Source organism: Gopherus evgoodei, chromosome 3 (genome assembly GCF_007399415.2).
Source record: "Gopherus evgoodei ecotype Sinaloan lineage chromosome 3, rGopEvg1_v1.p, whole genome shotgun sequence".
In the NCBI taxonomy this organism is placed as follows: domain Eukaryota; kingdom Metazoa; phylum Chordata; order Testudines; family Testudinidae; genus Gopherus; species Gopherus evgoodei.
In genome coordinates, this window is record NC_044324.1 from 38,463,893 (window position 1) to 38,487,339 (window position 23,447).

The following is a 23,447-nucleotide window of genomic DNA, read 5'->3' on the forward strand; positions in this document are numbered from 1 at the left end:
TCTGTGAAACTACGCAGAGTGATTCCCCCTCTCCGTTCCCAATCCTGGAACAAAAGCACTTTCCTCTTCACCCAGAGGAAATGCCAAATCAGGCTAGCAATCCAACACACAGCTCTCCCCTTGATTTCTTCCTCCCACCAATTCCCTGGTGAGTACAGACTTAATTTCCCTGAAGTAAAGAAAAACTCCAACAGGTCTTAAAAGAAAACTTTATATAAAAAAGAAAGAAAAAATACAAATGTTCTCTCTGTATTAAGATGATACAACACAGGGTCAATTGCTTAAAAGAATATTGAATAAACAGCCTTATTCAAAAAGAATACAAATCAAAGCATTCCAGCACTTATATTCATGCAAATACCAAAGAAAAGAAACCATATAACTTACTATCTGATCTCTTTGTCCTTACTCTTAGAAACAGAAGACTAGAAAGTAGAAAGTACTTCTCCAAAGCTCAGAGAAGCAGGCAGGCAGACAAAAGACTCAGAGACACACTTCCCTCCACCCAAGGTTGAAAAAATCCGGTTTCCTGATTGGTTCTCTGGTCAGGTGTTTCAGGTGAAAGAGACATTAACCCTTAGCTATCTGTTTATGACACCAAGGCACACCGGTGAAGTGATTTAGTTAAAACCAAGGCACACCGGTGAAGTGATTTAGTTAAGGATCAGAGCAAGAAGTGGAGCCTGAAGATCCTAACTTACAAAGTCCAGGCTCATTCCTCAGAGAAGAAAAAGGGGAGGTAGAGGGAAATCAGAAGCTACTTCTGTCACGTTCACCAGCCAGTGATTATTCTACAGCAAGAGGCTTATAAAAGGTGCAAGAACTCACTGTGGAGAGTGTTATTTGTTGATCCTTAAAAAATTATATCTGACAGGAGTGCCAGAGTGCAGATCAATAAGTGTCAGGTTTTTTCCAGCGTGTTGCAGAGATGTCTTGCTAAATGAAAATATCTGTGTTTCATCAGCTATTGTAAGGGTGCTGCTTTTCAAGAGCAAAATACTGCTAGATATAACAAACTCTTATTAAATAAACCAATAAAAATATACATTATCAGGGACTAACAGATAAAGTGACAATTCTGGTTGCTCAATCAACTGGAACTATTACAAGAGTTTAGTTCATAGCTCTCTAGTGTTTAGGGCTCTGATTAATATCCCTCAAAAATCCTCCTCAAATGTGCTTATTAGATTTTTATTTATGTAACAATGGTGATAGTCCTGTGTGCACAGTTGGTTCAAGATCTGAACACTCCTAAAGTTTGGATGTGTTTGGAATTAAGGTTTGTGTTCAGGCCCATATCCATATTCATAAGCTGTATCAACTATTCTAGGACATAAGAGCCTAGGTACAGTGAGCCTGATTCTACATTGCCTTGCACTTTGTATATTCCTTTACACCTGTGCAAAATGAGTATAAAATGCTACCACTTCCCCTACATGGATGTAATGACTACACAAAGAGCTAAGGCAATGTGGAAGCATGCCCACCAGAGCAGGCATATTTCTTGCTGTCGGTTTGATCTTGCAAACATCCAAGTGAGCAGCATTTACTGAAAGGGATTGTCCCGTTGAAGATCACATGGGTCTATCATAAATCAATGGTTATTATTGGAGCTGAGCTGAGCTGCAAAATTCGTATCCATGTGTCCTAAAAATTTAAGAGTTTTGTCTCATGGGCTTTATTTTTTGGCCAGTCTAGTATCGATGTGAAATCACTGAATCACTTTTTCAGCTCAACCCATGTTCTAAAGTAGTTGACTATCTAGTAGATACCTACTTAATGCACTCAGATTTATTTTCCCCAGTCATCAGAAGATGATCCGAAATCAAGCAGAGGGCCTGATTTCACGTGCCACTTACACTGGTTTTACATTAATGACTTCCATGAGTTACTCCTAATTTATATTGATATGAGATCAGAGTCAAGTACAGTGTGATTAGTATTCTGTCAAACAGCCACAGCAGATAGAGCTACAGAGAGAAAATATTGGAAGGTGATTCATTGGCAGAAATCAATCTTATTGACTGTTTTGTGTTACAAGGATTCACAGTCATTTATTTTCTCTAGTGAGAATTTGACATGTAGAGTCCCCAGAGCTAGTAGTTTGTAGATGTTAAACATTTAGAAGCGTTGCAGAAGGGGGAATCATAAAACAGTGAGTGGCAGGTTTCTAGGTGTATATAAAAAGGCAAATGAGCTGCTTTCTCATTCTTAGAGGCTTTTGCCTTTTTAAAAAAATAGATTTGATGGAAGAGGCTAGCATAAAACTAATGCTACTGGGTCAGAACTGCATATTTCATACTGTATACAATTTTGTTGTATTCCTTCAGGGAAGGTCTTAAGTATGTCATACAATAGAAGGTTCCATGGGCATCTCAAGCTAATAAAAGTGCACTCTAAAGAAGGTGACCTAGATTGCTTTTAAGACACAAGCTAGTGGAGAAAATGCTGGGGTTTTTAGAATGGATCAGTGCTTACAGTAAGACTCGGGAGAGTTAAAATGGGACCAGATGATGAGCAGAAACTGTAGAAAGGGAGTAGCAGAGGAGGAAAACTCAGAGGTTCCTGTAATAGATTGTTCTCCAAATCTTTCCTGTATATTATGGGTGTGGTAGGGGTGGCTGGGTATGGCATATTAGTTTTCCTGCAAATTCCCACTGGCTTCTAGAGGAAATGAAGCAGTCCCACCCTTGGTTTCAGCACTGGCCCATCCCTCAGCCTTTCCCTACCAGAGGCAGCAGGACTGGGGACATTGCCATGGAGGGGTTTGACGCTCTCTTTACTCTGGCCAGAAGCAAATCCACGCATGAAAGGAACTCATTATAGACAAATATCAGAGGGGTAGCCGTGTTAGTCTGGATCTGTAAAAGCAGCAGAGTCCTGTGGCACCTTATAGACTAACAGACCTATTGGAGCATGAGCTTTCGTGGGTGAACACCCACTTCGTCGGATGCATGCTGACGAAGTGGGTATTCGCCCACGAAAGCTCATGCTCCAATAGGTCTGTTAGTCTATAAGGTGCCACAGGACTCTTTGCTGTTATTATAGACAAAGGGTAATATTTCCAGGAGGGCCTAAATGACTTAGATGCCTAAGTTCTAGTTACAAAAGCGACTGAGACACTTAGGCACAGCTTTCACTGAGTGTCAAGTTCCTTAGTGCTTCAGTCACTTTTGAAAATGGAACTGAGGATTCTAAGTCATTTGGGTCCTTTTTGTAAAATTTCCTATAGGTGATTAAGTCGGCTCAGTATCTTCAACTGCCAGTGGACCTGCTCGCAGAAGGAGTATCCTTGACTTTACTGTGAGCAGGATCAGGACTGTCAAGTTCTCAGCATCTCACAGACTACAGCCCATTCATGAAGTTTTGACTGAGTAAATATTTGGTAAAAACACAGTGAAGGGGTCAAGATTGGGTTTGTTGACTTCAGTGAGAATGGCGGGCACTGAATGGGAGCTCAGTGCCTCTCAGGATTTCACCCTGTCTCCGTAGCCTCTCCATGATGATTTTCCTTATGCTAGTTATGATGGTTTCAGGCTGTCCTAAAGGGAAAATCAAGTTGCCTTTTGGAGAATATCCAGTATAATTTCTGAGCCAGACTGTGATCTTGTATTCTCACATGTGATTCCTACTTTTCTGCTTTGCACAGACTGAATTTCTAAGGAAGAGTCACCATCCATGTTTTTTTAAACCGGACAGTGATATATGCACAGAATGCTGGATTGAAAAAATGATCACTGCCATGTAATTTCCAGAGTGGCATCTTTGCCAATGGGGCTCGATTAAAGTTTATTCTCTCAGAAAATCTCCCCTTTCCTTTTCAGCTTTTTGGATGCTAGCCAATTTAAATGAGTTCTCAGTTTTGTCTGCAAAATTCCAAAGAACAATGTGTTTTTTCAATGAAAAGTTAGTTCAACTGAAGAACCTTCCAGTTAGAGTGCTAGCATAAGTCCCGTTAGCCCAAGTCTTCCAGCCCGAGCTGGGAGCTCGCTCCCGATCACTGCAAAATGCTGAGTAGACATACCCTAAGGGTGCTCCCATTTCCTGCTTGGCCAGACAGGGGCTATCTAGATAGCCAAGCCCAAGATGAACGCAGGGCCTGCATGTCTAATCTGCTCCCTGTGAGCAAGTGGGCAGGTAGGAGGTGGGGAGTAGGAAGAGCCATTGCTTCACCCCCTTAGATACCAGCCAGAGGCAAGTTAAAGAGTGTGCTGGAGATTGGCTAATGGGCAGATTCATCATAATCTATCCCTGTGTGGAACTGAAGAGCTGTGGAAGTATTGTCTTTGAAAGACCATCCTTTTTATCCCTTCTTCCACTACAACTAGAGGGGAAAGTCTGGAGCCAGGTTTTAAGTGAAGGTTACATAGTAAGGAGGTGGGTTTCTAGGTTTATTTCAATTGCCTTGGTAACCCATTTATATACCACCATCAGTGGGATGTATGAGAGAATCCTTAAGAAGAAAATATCAGAGGGGTAGCCGTATTAGTCTGGATCTGTAAAAGCAGCAATTTTCGTGCATCTGACTAAGTGGGTATTCACCCACGAAAGCTCATGCTCCAATACGTCTGTTAGTCTATAAGGTGCCACAGGACTCTTTGTTGCTCTTAAGAGGGAAGCTTCTCCATTTGACACTTTCGTGTAGAAACGTTGGGTTCTAAATTGCTCCAGTTTGTGTTGGCACAAAAACTGATGTGCTGGAGAGAAATAAAGTTATCAATGTATGTTCTGCTTGTGTGCTTAAAAAGAGCTACAGTGTGTGGTTGGCATAAGTCAGAACATACTTAGCAGCGCTTCAGTATACTGGCAGATGGAAGCCCTGAGGGTGAAATAGTATAAATGAAGTATGGTAATTAGCTGAAGGAATGACAAAGTAATATAAACCTGAGAGTACGTGGTACCATTTTTAATAGATTGGTATATATGTGAGGGGTCAAAAATAATAATTTCCATTAATAAACTGGACTGTATCCCACTTTTTTTATCCCATCACATTCCTATCAATCACTCTCTGCAACCTGCCTGTTTTTTTCCCCAGTGATGTGGTGAAATGTGAATTGGTTGCAGTACTGGAGCCAGTGCATTTCTGTAATCTCTGGTGCAAGGAGATTTCCCCTTTCTACCGCTGAGTAGTAATGGGGCTGTGCTTTAGCACGCTACTTTGGGAAACATTAAACTTTTATGGTGCCATTTGGTTAATCCCAGTGATACACTAAGAAATGAAGTCACATCCAGTAAAAGATTCTATACTGAAAAGTGTGTTTGGTTCTTGCATGTCTACTCAGGTATTTTCTTCTGGGTAATTACTCAGAGATGGGCCCAAATCAAAACACTGGACTGGAACCACCTCCACATTTAGGCAAAGTTCTTCTTTAACATTTTGTGGAGCCCGAAGGTCAACTTGGTGCTTAGCCTGGTCGTTTGAGCTGTGCATGAAGAACAGGATTTTGGCCAAAGCTCTTTTACCTGCGAGGACCTGCTTAATGACAGTGAAGTGACATCTGCTGGGTTAGTTTGTTTACAGAGCCTTCATTGCGGCGATGAATGTCGGTACCTAATGAAAGCAGGGGTTTTCTTTTCTTTTGAAATGAGCACCAAGCTACTTTAGCATGTAATCAACTAAAAGGTCATGTCAAACCAGGGACGGCTCGAGGCCCCAGCACGCTAAGTGCGTGCTTAGGGCAGCATGCCGCAGGGAGTGCTCTGCCGGTTGCTGGGAGGGTGGCAGGTGACTCTGGTGGACCTCCCGCAGGCGTGCCTGCAGAGGGTCCGCTGGCCCCCGGCTCTGGTGGACCTCCCGCAGGCGTGCCTGTGGGAAGTCCACCGGAGCCGCCTGCCACCCTCCCGGCGACCGGCAGAGCGCCCCTCGTGGCATGCCACCGTGCTTGGGGTGGCGAAATGTTTAGATTCGCCCCTGTGTCAAACTGTCGTGGATGCATTGCCACCTTTGTTCCCAGCCTGGGATAGGGGAGTGAAAAGCATGGATGCAGTCCTGCACAAAGAGCAGCCCAGGCAGACTCCATTAGGGCACAGTGCATGCACTGGGGTTGAATGGGACTACTATTCTGCTGTTTGTGTAGGCCTGGCCTACAGCAACAAATAAGCCAAAAAGCAAAACAAAACTTTAAACCTTCTATAAACATCACACAGAAGTGCAAAAGAGAGGCTAGAACACCATTTTTTCTTTTTCTTTGCATGCCACCTTTTTATTTATTTATTCATTTATTTAAAATTCTTTTGAATTCTCTATAAGGTTTCTTCTATAGGAGTTTGAAACAGCCACCAAGCCTGAATACTGCAACTTACTCTGTCTCAAATAAAGGAAGGGATATCTATGCCCCCCCCCCCCACAATGCATAATTAAACTGTGGAATTCACTGAGGCACAACAGAAAACTATCCTGATGTGAAGGAAAAATAGAAAGAATAATAAAAGAGCCATGTAGCTGCATCAGGCGCTCTGTAATAACCTGAAAATCAAACAAGAATCTTACAAAAAGTAAAACAAAACAAAATGTTAAAAGTAGCTGTTACCAGATTTGCCCATTACGTTGGAGTATGCTCATTTTATTAGAGTTACTCTTCTGGGCGGTGGGTTCTATAATTCTATCAATTTACTACTTGTGTCACTTGGGTTCTCCTATGGAGCTCTACTTCTCCCTTCTGCAAGTTCCCTATCAATAGAGCTATGCTGCAGGACCTGGGTTCCCCAGGGCTGGGTTCTTCCAGCCCCAGAATCAGATGAGCGCATGCGCACACACACCTGAGAGAACTGGGTTAATCAGCACCTCCAAGCTGTCACCCTCATATGCCATGGGCACTGTACCAGAATAGAGCATGCCTGAGCAGGCTGGGTTGAGCAGCACTTCCAAGCTGCCACCCTCATATGCCCCAGGTTCAGCATGTCCCTATCAACACTTTCATGTTACAATTGTTTTGGTAGTAACCACTTGATGAGCAAATCCACCAGGATTTTTGAGTGCTGTAGGGATCTTTAGCTTAGGTACGTGGAGCGTTGCTGCAGGGGTGGGGAAGGGGGAGAGAGAGAAACAACCAGCTTAGCTATGAAAGTTATTTATTCCTAGATGGTAACCATACAAGGGGAGCCAAACAAACAAAACAGTTATAATATTAAATCTAACTTAGATTTGTTTACAAAAGTCAGGTTTAGAAAACTATAACTGATCACACAAGTCAAGGTCAGAAGGTTATACCTAGAGAGAGCTTGGTATTCACCACTCTGTGAAGCTTGAATCGATCGGGGTCCCAGGTGGTGGTGGTAGCTGAGGGTCCAGAATGCTGGAGACTGGCAGAGCCCTCAGCATGATCAGTCAGGAGAAGATGAAGTCCCAATGGAACTGATACAGATTTTGGATCCAGGCATCAGAGCATTTACTTGAGCATGGGTAGGGGGTTTTGTAGGGAAAGAACAATAGTTCAAGCGAGAACTCTAGATTTGTTTCTGGGTAAACTGGTGGCTCAAGGGTTTCTTTAGGCTAGACAATAGGAACTGATCATTCTTGTCTATGAGCGGTGTTCCTTCGAGGGAGTTCACAATGCAATTAGGCTGTTTCAGTATTTTGGATATCAATAAAGGATTCATTATGAGAATTGGTCTGATAACTGCTGAGCTGGGTTTGTGCAGGCGTGGGTTCATTAACATCTGGAGCAGAGATCCCCCATCATGCACTGCCTCCCAGCTTTTCTGGTCCCAGAATTCAGTGTGGTTCTTGCCTTGGAATCTCTGTATGCTAATAGAGATGCCTCCCTGTCCCCTTTTCAATGCAAATGAGGCTAGGGGAGTTTCCTTAATCCTATCACCATTGTCTAGAGGGGGTTAGGTGTGTCTCCGACTGCCTTTTCATTGCTTTTTGTAAGTCTTTCTTCTGATTGGTTTTGGGTCAAGCAGAGGCTGCGGGGTGGGGAGGGAAGGTCTTTTGTGAGTCAGACAGGCTGGGTACTGCGCCCTGGTTCCCCAAGAACACAGAGCTGCTAGGTAACATAGCACAAGCATGTAGGAACAAAATCAGAAAGACTAAGGCACAAAATGAGTTACACTTAACAAGGGGCATAAAAGGCAATAAGAAGATGTTCTGTAATACATTATGAGCAAGAAAAACACAAAGGAAAATATAGACCCAGTACTTAGCAGGGAAGGAGAGCTAATAATGGATGACATCAAGAAGGCTGAGGAGTTTACTGTCTGTTTTGCTTAAATCTTCACTAAAAAGGTTATTTGTGACCAGATGCTTAGTACAATTACTCTTAGCAAGAAGGAAAAACACAAGCCAGAACAGAGAGAGAACAGTTTAAAGAATGTCTAGAGAAGTTGGATTTATTCAAAGCAGCAGAGAGTGGAGAAATTCACCTTAGAATAGAAATCACAGAACCATTAGGCTTATTTTTGAGAAAGTATGGAAGGTTGGTGAGGTCCCAGAAGAATGGAGAAGGGCAAACATAGTACCTACCTTCAAAAAGGGGAACAAAAAGGGCCGGGAAAACTATAAACCAGTCATCTTAACTTCAACATCTGGAAAGGTACTGGAATAAACTATTAAATAATCAATCTGTAAGCACCTACAAGATAATAGGGGGATTAAATCATAGCCAACAAGAATTTGTTTGAATCAAATGTAATTCCCTTCTTTGACAGGGTCACTGGCTTAGCAGATGCGGGAAGCAATAGACATAATATATCTTGATTTTTAGTGAGGCTTTTGATACAGTCCCACATGACATTCTCATAAGAAAACTAGGGAAATGTTGTCTAAGTGATACTACTACAAAATAGGTACATAGCTGGTTGAAAGACCATACTCAGAAAGTGGTTATTAATAGTTTGCTGTCAAACTGGAAGGGCATCTCTAGAGAGGTCCAGAAGGGGTGTGTCCTAGGTCTGTACTAATCAATATTTTCATTATTGATTTGGATAATGAAGTGAGAAGTATGCTTATAAAAATGGCGATAACACCAAGCTGGGAGGGGTTGCAAGCATGTTGAAGGACAGGATTAGAATTCAAAATGACCGTGACAAATTAAAGAATTGGTTTGAAATCAATAGGATGAAATTCAGTAAAGACAAGTGAAAAGTACTACCCTTAGGAAGGAAAAATCAAATGCACAACTACAAAATGGGGAACAACTGGCTAGGTGATGGTACTGCTGAAAAGGAATTGGGGGTTATAGTAGATCACATATTGAATATGAGCCAATAATGTGATGCAGTTGAGAAAAGGCTAATATAATTCTGAGGTGTGGTAATAAGAGTGTGGTATATAGGACACAGGAAGTAATCATCCTGCTCTACTTGGTATGTGGGAGGCCTCAGCTGGAGTACTGTGTCCAATTCTAGAGGCCACATGTTAGGAAGGATGTGGGCAAATTGGAGAGAGTTCACAGGAGAGCAACAAAATGATACAAGATATATAAAACCTGACCTATGAAGAAAGGTTTAAAAAAACTGGACATGTTTAGTTTTGAGAAAAGAAGACTAGGGGTGGGGGGTGACCTGATAAGCCTTCAAATATGTGAAGGGCTATTTATGAAGAGGAAGGTGGTCAACTGTTCTCCATGTCCACCAAAGGTTGGACAAGAAGTAATTAGCTTAGTTGAAATGGAGTTTTAGGTTAGATATTAGGAAAAGCTTTCTAACTATAAGGATAGGTAAACCCTGGAATAGATTCCAAGGGAGGTTATAAAATTCTTGTCATTAGAGGTTTTCAAGAACAGGCTGGACAAACCCCTGTCAGATATGGTCTAGGTTTACTTGGCAAATAATTTTCAAGATAAAATTGAAGGAACACCGAATTTGTCTAGTATGCCAGGAACTTTGAGACTAAAGTGATCCTCATACTTTTGAAATGAGGATCACTTGAGAGGTATGTGAATACTGGTGCAAGAGACCGGCCTTAAAGTAGTAGAAGTTGAGAAAAATGAATGCAATAGTAGTGATGCATGTGACCTATGTTAAATAATGCAAGTGAAGTAGCTTAAGCTTAAGAAATGCCCACAATATCTTTTCACTCAGATGTTTCTGATGTCCTGTTCATAGGACTCTTCCAGGTGCTAATGACAGGGCCAGCTCCAGCGTTTTTGCCACCCCAAGCAGCGCCAAAAAAAAAAAAAAGCTGTGATCGTGATTTGCAGCACTTCGGTGGCAGCTCTACTGCCACAGCTTCAGTCTTCGGCGGGAATTTGGCAGCTGGTCCTTCGCTTCAAGAGGAACAGAGGGATCCGCCGCCAAAGAGCCGGATGGGCCGCTCCTCTCCGTTGGCAGCCCCAAGCACCTGCTTGTTGGGCTGGTGCCTGGAGCTGACCCTGACAAATGAAATGATCTCAAAAAATTATTTCAAGCTCTAAATACACTATGTATACTTGGCATTAGTTCCTTTTTCTATTATTCAGTCAATACTCCATCTACTCTCCCTTTTTGTCACTTGTTTATAATTTAATGTGGAAATATAAACCAAAGAGAAGCATAAGCATTTAAAGCCCCCTCTTCTTACCAGGAATAGGAGGGATACTTTTACAGCTCTGATCCTGCAGGCAGCTCAATATGAGGAGAAATCTGCAAGTTAGGCCCATCATCATAGGTGCAGGAATCAGCCAGTATGGAACAGTTTGAAGGGTTGGGGCCTTATACATGCAGTGTTGATAAATAGTTAAAGACGTATCCTATTCTTATTTGATATCTAAATATAGATAATCTGTACAAACACTGCTTCCATCTCCACTCAGGGATGTTTTTAGAGAGCTGACAAAAACAGCCACCTGCTATCCAAGGAAGCAAAATAAACATTTTAGCTCTGTTTTGCTTTAGATCAGTGTGATCAGGGTCCCAGGGGAGCCACACTCCAGTTAGTTAGGGCAAACCCCAAAGAATGGGGCAGACAATCCCAAAAGCTGGTGGATATTCCAATACTTAGATTTACCAAGCCAGCACAAAACAGCTTCTATAATACCTTACTGGTTTCTGAGAAGCAAAGGCACAGTTCCCTTTAGCAATCCAGCCCTGGGCTTCCACTCAGACACCCAAATGAAATGTGATGATTACTGAAAATCTTATTCATCATATAAGAAAGTTCTACCAATCCCAGAGGACTGGGCGCAATACCTCCCAAGTTAAATGAATATTTCACATCTTACCCAAATACCCGCTAACAGCCAATTCTTATTAATTGAACTGAAATTTGTTGAAAAAGAAAAGAGTGAGAGTATGGCTTAAAAGTTCAGTATAAATACAGACATGAATACAGTACTATGAAACTAATCTCAGAAGAGATGATGAGCTTTGTAATTGCAAAGAGTTCTTTCAGAATTAGTTCATAGGTTATAGTCCACTGTGCATATCCAGGATGATCCAGGTGGGATTGGAGATCTCAGTCTCATGCCTCAAGCTTCCCCTGCATAAAACATCAAGCAGATCTGAGATTAAAAGGATCAGGACCCAAGGGGTTGGTACACAGTTCCAGGCCTTCTCTTGACAGCTTGGAGTCCTTAGGTGGGTAATAGGTAATCATGGAGACTCTGAAGCTATTTCCTAAGCATCACTGGTAATTAGTTACATGGATTAACAAAAGGCAATTTCCTATTTTCCATCATTCGCAGGTGTTTTGCTATATACTTCAAAGAGAGATCAATACAGTGTTACCACTATATTTCATAGACTCAGACTTCAAGGTCAGAAGGGACCATTATGATCGTCTAGTCTGACCTCCGGCACAACACAGGCCACAGAATCTCACCCACCCATTCCTGTATCAAACCTCTAACCTACATCTGAACTACTGAAGTCCTCAAATCATGGTTTAAAGACTTTAAGGTACAGAGAATCCTCCAGCAAGTGACCCTGGCCCCACACTGCAGAGGAAGGCAAAAAAAACCCCAGGGCCTCTGCCAATCTGCCCTGGAGGAAAATTCCTTTCCGACCCCAAATATGGTGATCAGCTAAACCCTGAGCATATGGGCAAGACTCACCAGCCAGACACCCAGGAAGGAATTCTCTGTAGTAACTCAGATCCCAACCTGTCTAACATCCCATCACAGGCCATTGGGCATATTTACTGCTAATAGTCAAAGATCAATTAATTGCCAAAATTAGGCTATCCCATTATACCATCCCCTCCATAAACTTATCAAGCTTAGTCTTGAAGCCAGATAGGTCTTTTGCCCCCACTGCTCCCCTTGGAAGGCTGTTCCAGAACTTCACTCTTCTGATGGTTATTTACAGTTCATTTAAATGTTAAAATCTCCTTTTGATCTCTGAATTAAACAGCATAGACAGAGACCGTCTGGTTACATTATTAACCTCTAACAATATATACGTAAACACACAAACAGTATCTACCAATATGTCCCTAAAGGTTGAATTTGGGTCATTTACCCTGCAGGACACTTAACCCTTTCTGGCCATGTGTCACAATCAGCTTGCTTTTTAAATACTTATCACCATGTGATCTGATGACATAACTGGAAGCTTCAGAATTTGGGGGTTCTATCTGCTTCACTGTGTTACAAAAATGGCATATAGTACAGTACATTCTCTTTAATCTTCCTCCTTTGAATTTAGTTTCTGAGATTTTGCCCTTCAGCATAAACTCTGACATTTAAAAGTCATGATACCTTATAGCATGCCCAACCTTTACCATCCTACTTAAAAGCATCTTACGTAGAAATAATTATTACCTCTCCATGTAGGGAACAAAGTCTGTTCACAAAAAATCATTTGACATTTTTGCCATTCCCTTTTCTCCTAATAAAAGGAAGGCATTAGAATAGGGAGAATATTGTGCATTGTTGACTCTTGTTTTTTAATTCTTTAACTTCAATTATCAGGACTTGCTTGTGTGTATACGTGTATGTAAACCACTCGAACTATAAGAGGGCTTAAAGTAGACATAAATTGCATGTTAGCAAGGAAAAACTGTGCCTGGTGAGACCCTGCACTATTACTGCAGCTCCACTTATAATTGAGGTGAATCATCATGATTCAGAGAATTAATAGTAGACAAATAAGTAATAGCACAGTCTCAGATCTGTGCCACAGTATTCCTATATTATGTGAGGACCCTTTTGATTCCAAAATGTGTAGGTGGTAAGGAATGTGATTATGGAGTCTCATTAAGTAACCAGGCTCACAGAAAGCAATCTGCTTTACAGACGGATAAACTCTCTGAGGTAGAGAACTAATGTGCTAGTTGGATGTTCTGGGGGAGGAAGCCAGGGGGGAAATGTATTTATTTCAGGTATGTACCATTAGCCTGTGGGGAATGTGTTAACTGAATAGGAGGAGTTGTATGGAGATAATACTTTTGTAGCCAGGATGAGAAGTGCAATATTTTTGCAAACTAAAATCAAAGTCATAGAGAATTGTACTGAATATAAGATACATTAACAAATAAATCAGAGCTTCACATGACCTGAATTGAATCAAGGAGTCTTAGAATTATTTAAAATATTTTTCATAATCAACACAAATTATACCTTTTTGAAACATACGTACACACAATCAGTCAAAATCCTGTCAAGAGCTACAGAAGAAATTACTGTATCAAATTTAAGCTCAAATATGGGGCCCATATCTCCTTAAATCTCTTCCTCTGGATTTCCTCTGAACTGATAGGTGAAATCACTCTAGATTTGTAGAGCCTCAGACTTGGATTGGAACTTTATTTTTTTGATTAGGCAAAATGAAGCCATGGAGGCATTATGGTCATCAGGAAGCCTCATGCAGGGAAGAAAATGTAAAGAACGGTATCCGAGATGGGCCTGAACCAAAACCTCTCTTCTGAATGTCTCTCCAAACTTTGTAGAAGTCAGCTCCGGAAAAGAATCTTTCAGCTTCTTTTCTGGACTCCCTCCCATATGTCCAATCAACCAGCATCAAGGAAGCTAATTGACAGAGCACTTTTCTTTTCTCACCAAGGGTAATGCTCCTTTTTCATCAAAGAGCCATGAATGTTAACATTTCAGAGACCTGTCTGGATCCAATTGCCAGATCACCACGTCATTAATTACAGATATCGCTACATGGAAAAAAAATGTGAGATGTTGTATAATTATTACTTTGCACAATGTATAACTCTCGCCAGTCCACAAGGATTGACCATCAGTGTTTCTCCTCTCTGGCTTTCCCTCTTTTTGTCCTTTCTCTGTAGTGAAGTTTCTTACCATTCTATCCTTAGGAGATGAGGTGGATTTATTATGCTAACTCAGTGGTTTTCCGCTATTTTTTCAGCTCTATTGTTCTCTCTTTGCTGATTTAGTCCTTTAATTTTTGGTTTATCTTCCTCCATGAAGGTTGGCAAGGCATTATACCTTCCTGAAGTATTCCACGGCATATTTTATTTTTATTTTAAATGTATAAATGATGCCGCAGGCACATTGAGAAACAATTAAATATGTAATCGGTGAGAGGAAAAAAACAAGAGCAAAAATGGCCGCCAATCCTACCCGATGCAAAAAGTACCCAGTCAAGAAAATCATAACAAACTATATCCACCCCAACTCTGAGAAAAAGCTGGTAGTGAATTTCAATACTACTTCATGAGATAGAGCACCAGTGGGTTTTCACTACAGCTTTGATATCACCTCATGGTTTCCCCTTCAATCACTAGGTGTGCTCCTATTTGGTGTGGAACATCTCCAGCACTGTAACTACCCTCTACTGCAGCATTATCCCAGATAAGAGAACCCCACCAGGATGAGGGTCTTGTGCCTGTGGAATTGATAGAGAAGTCCCTGACATTTTTCACAAATTGATGTTTCTGAGCCCAATTGTCCCCAGAGATATGCATACACGATATGCTGGCTTCATCGGGAATTGCATGAACATACTGTATCCAAGGGCAGAATTGGTTCCCCTGTTAGACAGAATGACCTTCTTTCATGAGTCATTTTTGCAGGGTGACATTTAACAGATCTGCAGCCTGAATGGAAGGGTGAATGCTTAAAGTTGATATAGTTAATTCAGCCTCACCAGATGCAAAGAGAATAATTTAGAAATTTTAGATGGGTTGATCTAAGTAAAGCTGGAATAACTCCACTGGCTTCTCTGGAGTTAGTCAAAGCTTACATCAGTATAACTGGGGGTAAACAATCTGGATCACAGTGCTTTTCTAGTCTGCACTACAGATTTGCTAATCGGATGCTGGTATATAACTGCTCAACTGTAGCAAGGCATTTTAGAAAAACTTTGATCTAATTTGGTATTTTGTCTTGATAAATATGCAGAAGATTAAACCAGAATCTAAATTCTTGGCAATAAAGCCAAAGAACAAGCAATTATTACATATTTTCATCCATTTGTATTTTGCTGGAAAGTCTGCATGAAAGATGAATATTTTATTTTCCGTTATTGTCTTCCACTGCATATAGACTGGATTCTTGCTCATTAATTAAGACAACCTCTCTCACAAAGGCAAGTTAGTTACCTCATACAAATTCTGTCTGTCAGAACATGATGTGATCTCAAGTCTCTTTCATACCACCTTGTAATCTCTTAGCATTCAAGACACTTTGAAAAATACAACCATTAACCCAATTTCTTAAACTTCACATGAAGTATTTAATTATGTCTGGCACAAGATACAGTGCGTCACAGATGAAAAGATGGAAGCAATTCATCTTATTAAATAAAGCTGCTGAGAACTCTAAAGCCAAAATATTCAATGAGGGTTACTTTATCAGCTTCACTGTGAGACTTCAAGGACAGTTCCTTTTCAGAGTGAGCTTTCCTGGGTGAAAAAAGCAGGGTGTTTAGTAATCATTCATTCTCTTCAGCTGAGGAGAAGAGGCTGAGGTTACTGGGCTTATTTAGTCTGCAGAAGAGAAGAGTGAGGGGCGATTTGATAGCAACCTTCAACTACCTGAAGGGGGGTTCCAAAGAGGATGGAGCTAGGCTGTTCTCAGTGGTGGCAGATGACAGAACAAGGAGCAATGGACTCAAGTTGCAGTGGATATAGGTTGGATATTATTATACACTATTCCACTAGGAGGGTTGCGAAGCACTGGAATGGGTTACCTTGGGAGGTGGTGGAATCTCCATCTTTAGAAGTTTTTAAGGCCTGGTTTGATAGAGCCCTGGCTGGGATGATTTAGTTGAGGATTGATCCTGCTTTGAGCAGGGAGTTGGACTAGATGACCTCCTGAGATCTCTTCCAACTCTAATCTTCTACGAGTCTATGATAAAGGTGTGTTGTTATATGCACATAAGTCTTTAAGCCTGAAATTGGTCTTCAGTTAGCAAAATTTTGCTAACTGAGCTACCCAGTGTGGGGAAAGTGGCCAGGAGCCCATATCCATAGGAGTGTAAGACCTTATTTTAAAGGAGAACTTTTTTCCACTAAAGCAGGGGAGAATGGGAATAGGAAAAAGTGATTTTCAGAACTTCACATATCTGAAATTCCTTGGGGGACATTTCAAATAACAGTACTTCAGGTAAATGACATTTAGGTAACTGAGTTTCTAATCTATTGGAAAGTCCAAAACTGGTTGTCTCATCCCATAGAATAAATTGCACAGTATAGTCAATACTAGTGATGAGTGAATCTCTAAAAATTCAAATATTCAGCATAAAGAAGCACCAAAAGTTCGTGTGCTTATCTGAATCTTTGTCCAAAGTTCTTCGGTTTATCAATTTAGTCTGGAAATCTCACTTTCTCATGAGATTTTTCAGGACTTCTTGCTTCCAGTTGGGCTTCATATAGTAGGAGAACAAACTTTCTCATTGTATTTTTACTCTTATGATGAAATACCTGAGTGCATGAAATTGCAAGCTGCTAATAAAATTTAATCCGATTGGATCATGGAAAAAGGCTTGATTAAGTTTTGAGTGAAGGCTCAAGTCAATTCTTTTTCAATCCAGCTCAGCCCAGCTTGTAAACTCTTTATTGAATGTTATCCAGTATGCTTACTAATGATAAAATAATAGCAATGAAAGTAGACTTATTTAAAAGAGACATGATAGGGTGCTAAGGATAGACATACTGGGATAGTGCATTTGGTGTAGCATTAAGTTATGTGGCCAAAGGCTGGATATCAGAGCCATGAGAGAAATGGCGATATATCAATACAAATCCTTATTAAGGAGTATCATATTGAAATTATAAAATGGCCTGAAATAGATGTTATAATGTATTTGTTTAGCAAATAAATTAGTCAAAACATCTTAACACTTAAATAAGACACGTGTATGGAAAACAATAGCAAAATTAGCTTAACCATGGTGATGGGCTTTGAGTTTGGTTTTGTAAGATCTCATTGATTGGGGGTAGTCTTTGTAAATCAAGAGTCACTCAGATCTGGGCTCCATTTTGGATATTGGATAAAATGTTCTGGTATGGGCACACCTCTGCTTAACTGTTGAGTTAAATAGATCCCTCCTGTGGAAATACCCATGGGAGGACAAACCATGAGGTTGACTTCAAACTTCCCTTCCAGTATTGCCCTCACAGAAAAGGGGTAGATTGATTTTAGGTATCATGGAGGAGGGAGAGATGCAGCTTTCTAAGTCTACAGATCCTAGGTATTCATAGGAAAGGGGCCCATCCAGTCCCAAAGATACCCGATCCCTGCATTCTTCACCTATGGCTGCTGGCTATTGGAGGAGCCATGCCATTTCCTCTCCCTAGCCTGTTCTGTCCCATCCCAGGTCTACATTTTTCCTAAACCATATACTTGGGAATAATGGATGTATATGTAGAATGCTAACAATTTCTGAACAGAAAAAGGGGGCTATATTTGTTGGATAATGTGTGCACAGCAAATAATTCAACTACCTTTACTCACCACACATGTGCACAAGAGCCTGCCTTGGTCTTTAAAGTGATTCTCTATTTCCTTTTTATATTGTCCTATATAATGAATGTTAGAACACACTGCACCTTTATAACTGGGCACTGTCTACAGTACAAAAGATAATGATTCTAAGAGGGCTACACTACGGGTGAGATTATGGCTCCTTCAGTGAGATCTCTCTGCTGCAATGCAGGGACCAGAACCAATGCCCAGTAATGCATAGCAGGTCACAGCAACTCATATGGGGCTGATCCAGAACCCGTTAAAGACAATGGAAAGAATTCACTGGCTTTAGTGGTCTTTGAAACAGGCCTTTGGAGCTAAACCTTGGTCCAGTTGCAATCCAGTGTCAAACGTCCCTAAGAAAAGAGAGGATTTGGAGTCACAAGCTGCTTTAGTGGTGCTGTGCGGACATATTCCCTTAGAGTGAATGAGTTAATTATCTTCTTCTTGTTCTTTTGTAAAATGCTGATAATTAGATGTTCTGGTGGATCACAGTTCACTTAATTTTCTCACAGCTTTTATTAAAAAATGACTTCCAATTTTTGCTCAATGCTGCATTTCCTTCATCTTTGCTCTAATATATTTCTGTTGCACATGTTATTGTTCTTTGGAATCCTTCATTTCTTTTTATACACAATTAATGAGGTGAAGCTGCTAGAGTGGTCAGAGGACAGAAAGAGACTTGATTGGCTGGGTGGGCTATCAGTCATCTACAGAAACGGGGGAGAACTTCACTTCCCTGCAAAGGTGTGAATAGGGAAGCCCTCTACAAAATTCGCTGGGTTCTAGCTTGAAGTGAAACTTGTAGGAGGAAGCATCGTCTGGAGGAACATGGGCCTGTTGAAGTTCTGGTGTAGAAGATATTCCCTGTTTTCTGTGTCTCTTTGTTTAAAATAAATCTAGGTATTTTTTTTTAAATTCCTCCAAACTGGGTCTTGCTGTTTCACTGGAAGACCTTGTTGCATTCTGTGACATGCTATTTATTATTCTATTCTTTTTTTGGTTTTATTTTTATTTATTTTTTTACACAATAGATATTGATTTTCGGAGCAAACACATTTCATAAAACACCATACAAAGAGAACCAAAAACTTTTCAAAAACTTGCTTAATATATGAAAGGTAAAGATCCACATTCAAATGTGTCTTATCTGGCCAGAGCACACTGAGGAAGAAAAAAAAATGGTCTGAAAGGCCTTTTATGGACATTTTTGATAGTGACAAAATCTTCTAAAGACTTCTGCTTCATGTTTACCAGTCAATAGTGTTTATAATCTTATCTTCTTCCTTCTGACATGGAAAGTTCAGACTCTTCTCTGTACTTCCTTTGGGGGAAACAGCCCAGGAGTGCTCTAAAGAACTGTTATTGTATCACTCTATGTATATAACTTCACTTTAAGCTAGTAATCTATATACTGTGAAAAATGTCTGACTTGTTTGAAAGAGCATCACTCTAAGTGAAAAATCAATCATACATAAAAGCATTGTGACATTCATGTACATCAAAACAATAGCTTGACAGTTAATTATATTAGCTAATGAAGAGCTAATTTGTGTGGTCTTTAATCAGGTAAAGCTGCCTGTCACAGGGTGGCTGGTAATAATCATTTGCCTCCCAGCTGATGCTTTGAGGCTAGGGGTCAGGTGATAGGTAGAAGATCACTTTGTCCTCATAAAAATAGTTCAGTTGAGCTTGAGAGCTACAGGGAGTAGGAAGGATTTTGTAGGAGTGCCTTGGACAGGGAAGAACCCAATTCATTTGTGTGTTGCCAGTAGATGGCCTGTGAAGGAGAAGGGAGCAGAGAGGCTTACTTTGACATGTAGGCAGACAGGCTGTCATGTATAGCCTCACAGGGAGTACATAAGCATCTCCAGAAGATGCTGGGCCAGTGGGAAACAAACACGACTAAAATGTTTAACTTGAGTGAAATGGTTTTATTTTTAAGAGATAAAACTGAAGCCCGAAGAAAGGGGCTGGAATGCTGTAGCTAAAAGTATTCTTTAGTGGACAGGCTGGGGTGACAGCAGCCCACTGGTTTATACTCCCATTGACTTCATTGATCAGGCCCAAAACTTGTATAGTGTGGATAATGAAAAGGGACAGCTCGGTCTGTTTAAAAGAGTGTTGTCAAAATATCTGAGGAAAAATCTTGCTATACTGAGCCTCTAACTCTTGCTGAAGCCAAGTCTAAGGCATTTTTACATACAGATAGCTTGAATGGTCAGGCACCAGAACTTTTTAAAGCCGTTTTGTAGATTTTAAATTAATTAAAACTGAAAATGTTTTAAATCTTTTTTAATTTCCAGCCAGTTTTGGTTTTGGATGATCACGCTGTAGATGCAAGTAATGCAGCAGAATGTTTTTATAAATACAGGTTTCCTTTTTCTTAAAAGAACTGCATCTGGAGTCTAAGCATGATCTGACATGCTACTCTGGCTTTTCACAGTCTAAAAAGAAATTAGACCAGAATGCCGGCATGAGGCCACAATGATTATCTGCAGAAATCAAGTTAGTATATGAGAAGCCATCACTATCCAATCAGGCTGATAGAATTAAAAAAATAGTTCTCTTCATCTTCTGAGTCTTATGATCAAATATAGTCAAAACAATCTGTCTTAAACAAAATGGAAACAAACAAAAGCTATGCTAAATGTCTGTTGCTATGTTGTTAATTGTTGGAGCAGGAGTGGGGTATCAATTTTTTGGATGATTGTGCAGCTTTATTTGCTGCTGCTGCTGCTGCTTTAGAGGCTACTGAGGGACACTACATCAGTAGCTGGATAGAAGTATTCTGCCCATCTGAGAATGGAGACCATCAGAATGCCTCTTGTGGGGCTGGGACATAGACCCAGGAGAGGAAAGAACTGCATACATTAGAAATCAAGTGCTGTGGAGAGTTTACATTCATTGCAGCCCTTGACTCAGCTGTTTCACAACAAGGGAAACGGGCATAATTCTCTTGTGCATCCCTGTGGAGCCCTTACCATAGCTGGTGGCTATCACAGCTTGCTGATTGAGAGCCCACGCATCAGGACTCTGACTGCCTCCTGCACATGTGTGAAAGGAAAAATATTGTTCCCTGCACCTTCTCTACCCCCTTGCACACACATGAAAGAGCAGTCAGAATTTGCCCCTTGACGAAACATGTTTCAACTCTCCACCAATGTTCTGCTTTCAATAGTATTTGCAGTGCTTGTCTTGAAATCTGGGGCCCAATCCCATATTCACTTTCCCATGCTTGAGTTTAATTATTGTTATTGTTGTCAGTATTATAGACATGCCTAGATGCCTCAGTTGAGATCAGGGGCCCACTCTGCTATGGGTATATCCAACAGAGTCAGACATGGATCCTGCCCCTAAGAGATTACAGCTTAAGACCAGAAATAGTAGAATCCCACAAAGAGATAAGGTGACTTGCCCATGGTCAGTCAGGAAAAAGTCAGTAGGAGAGTTGGGAACTGAACCCAGATCTCCAGAGTCTCAGTCCAATACCTTAGCCAAAATTCCTGTTGGTAGGACAGGAGTTCTGAGTGTGCCAGGAATACAGGAACTGGGCTGTTGCTCATGCAGTATACATGCAAATGCTATGCAGGTACAAGTTAGATATTTCTGTCCTTAACCAATACTTATACTGAGGGCTATCTCCCCTCCTGTCAGACATCTAGAATCCAAGACTTCTGGCATCACTATTTGGAAATTACCTACTTCAATCTGAATATTACAAAAACTAGCAATGTGTTCTCAGAAATAACTTAAAAGAAGTTTGTTTGCAGAGTTGTTGTAGCCATGTTGGTCCCAGGATATTAGAGGGACAAAGCAGGTGAGGTAATATCTTCTATGGACCAACTTATGTTGCTGAGAGAGAGAATATATTACCTCACTCATCTTGTCTCTTCAAAATAAGTTTAGGCCTTGAAAATATGTGCAGGACAAGAACTATATATTTCAGCTAGGTATGTTGTTTTTATTTAAATAATTTTGTAAATCACTTATTCCAAAACACAGCATATAAATTTGGCCCAGTGACCAGCTACAGAAAATCTGCCCTCACCTCCGTTATGTCTATGCTGATTCAAGTCTGTGCAGGTGGGAGAGATAGAAAGAGGGAGAGTCATCCTGAATAAAATAATCCAGACAGGAAAGACTTGCAGCATAAATCTGCTAACTGAGGGAGAAAACAAGTATGGTTACAATCTTCAGAATAGCAGACATGATTTTGTTAGAATTGGTTACTTATACAGCCCTGTTTTCTGACATGAATTTCCAGTCCAGAGAGATCTTTTACTACAAGGGCAGCTAGACTAGCTGTTATCTAATCACGTCTACTATATTCAAGTCAAAACACCTTTTTGATATTCACAATCTGGTAAAGCTGGTTAATGAGGAAACCTATTGATCTGTAGCTTTTTAGCTGAGAGCATAAAGGCAAAAAAGCAGTATTCTGTGAATGAAGCGATAGCTCTCTTGTATTTGAATGAGACCGGTTTCTCTTGTTTAATTTTCTGGCTTACTCTATTTCCTTTCCCATGATAAATGCAGATTTTGGAGAAAGTCAGAGAAAGGAATACAAAAAGACAGGAGTTTCATTTTCACTTGTCCCCATGGCAGAGAATTATTTTCATTTTTCTGAAACACATAACCATATGTGTGAATTTAATTATTTGATAAGTTTTGAGCATTTCATTTTATATCCCAGGAGTGAAATCTGATTTCTGTATTTCAATAAAAGGCTGAAAAGCTTGCCTGCAGGATATTGGAAGGCAGCCAGCTACTTGCATAGATTCCTTCCATAACTGCCAATGTTCCCACTGAATTTCTGAATATTAAAGTTTGTGCAGGATCAATTGCTGATCTTGAAGAGACTTAAAAGACAAGGGGTCTAGTTCTATGCTCCATTTACAGCAACCTTAACAAGGCTGCATCACCATTGATTTCAGTGGAATTACACTGGTGTAAAACTGGCATTACGGAGTGACGCATTGGGCCCAAGAAAACATGAGAGAAAAGGAGTATTATTAGGGAAGGGATTTATTGCTGTTCACCAGCCTGAGTACTTTCTGTATAGAGGATTTCAATCAGAAATTATTTGGAACAACTGAAAAAGGAAGAGAAATATCCACTTCATTGGCTGCTTGCTGAAGACCACTGATTTTTATTAGAGCTGTAAAAAATGTGCAGCAATTTTTAAACTCATGATTTTTCTTGAAACATTTCTGAAGTTTATATTTAGAATGTAATAAGATACATTGAGAGGCACATTCTTTGCTGGCAGCCCATTGAAATGCCCCAGCTTAAATCAGTAGTGAATTTGATCCATGATTTTCATATATTGAACATATGTAAACTCAACTCAGTTGATCCAACTCTGTTTCCTCACTGACTTCAGTGGGAGTGGAGTTAGGCCACTGCTGAGGGCTCTTGAAAATCCCACCCACATATTTCTACCTTTTTTTTTTTTTCCAGGCATAGGTAATTAGTGACAAGACACAGAAGATTGCCCAACAAATGCAGGATTGCACCCTATTTTGTTACCAGATTATTTTATCATATATATATATATATATATATATATGTTTAGAGGCTGTTTAAAAAAAATTTTTTTTTAGAAGTTGCCAAACTATAAGTGGAGGATAGAATGATTTATTTTTT